Below are 313 nucleotides of genomic sequence, written 5' to 3' on the forward strand. Positions count from 1 at the left end.
AGTATTGATACGTGATTGTTGTTTTGCTGGTGAAGGTGGCATGGGGGGTATTAATGTGTACACATCAGCCTGAAACTAACTGGGCCTTGAGACTCTGTGCATACAGTGCACTGGAATTGAAAGCCATAATTGTGTTGCTGGGCATTCCAGTTGGTAGAGCAGCCTAGCTCTGCACGCTTTTGATCGCATTAATTATGCATTCTCTGGCTGCAGCAAAGCATTGAATATACAGCTCCCAGCAGCCATGCTGTGTTGCAGTTTACCTTTGGTAACAAAACGTGTTACAAATGGTGTGCTTTTCCTCATGCATATG

Source organism: Gekko japonicus, unplaced genomic scaffold (assembly GCF_001447785.1).
Source record: "Gekko japonicus isolate JY-2015 unplaced genomic scaffold, Gekko_japonicus_V1.1 scaffold21, whole genome shotgun sequence".
NCBI classification, from domain to species: domain Eukaryota; kingdom Metazoa; phylum Chordata; class Lepidosauria; order Squamata; family Gekkonidae; genus Gekko; species Gekko japonicus.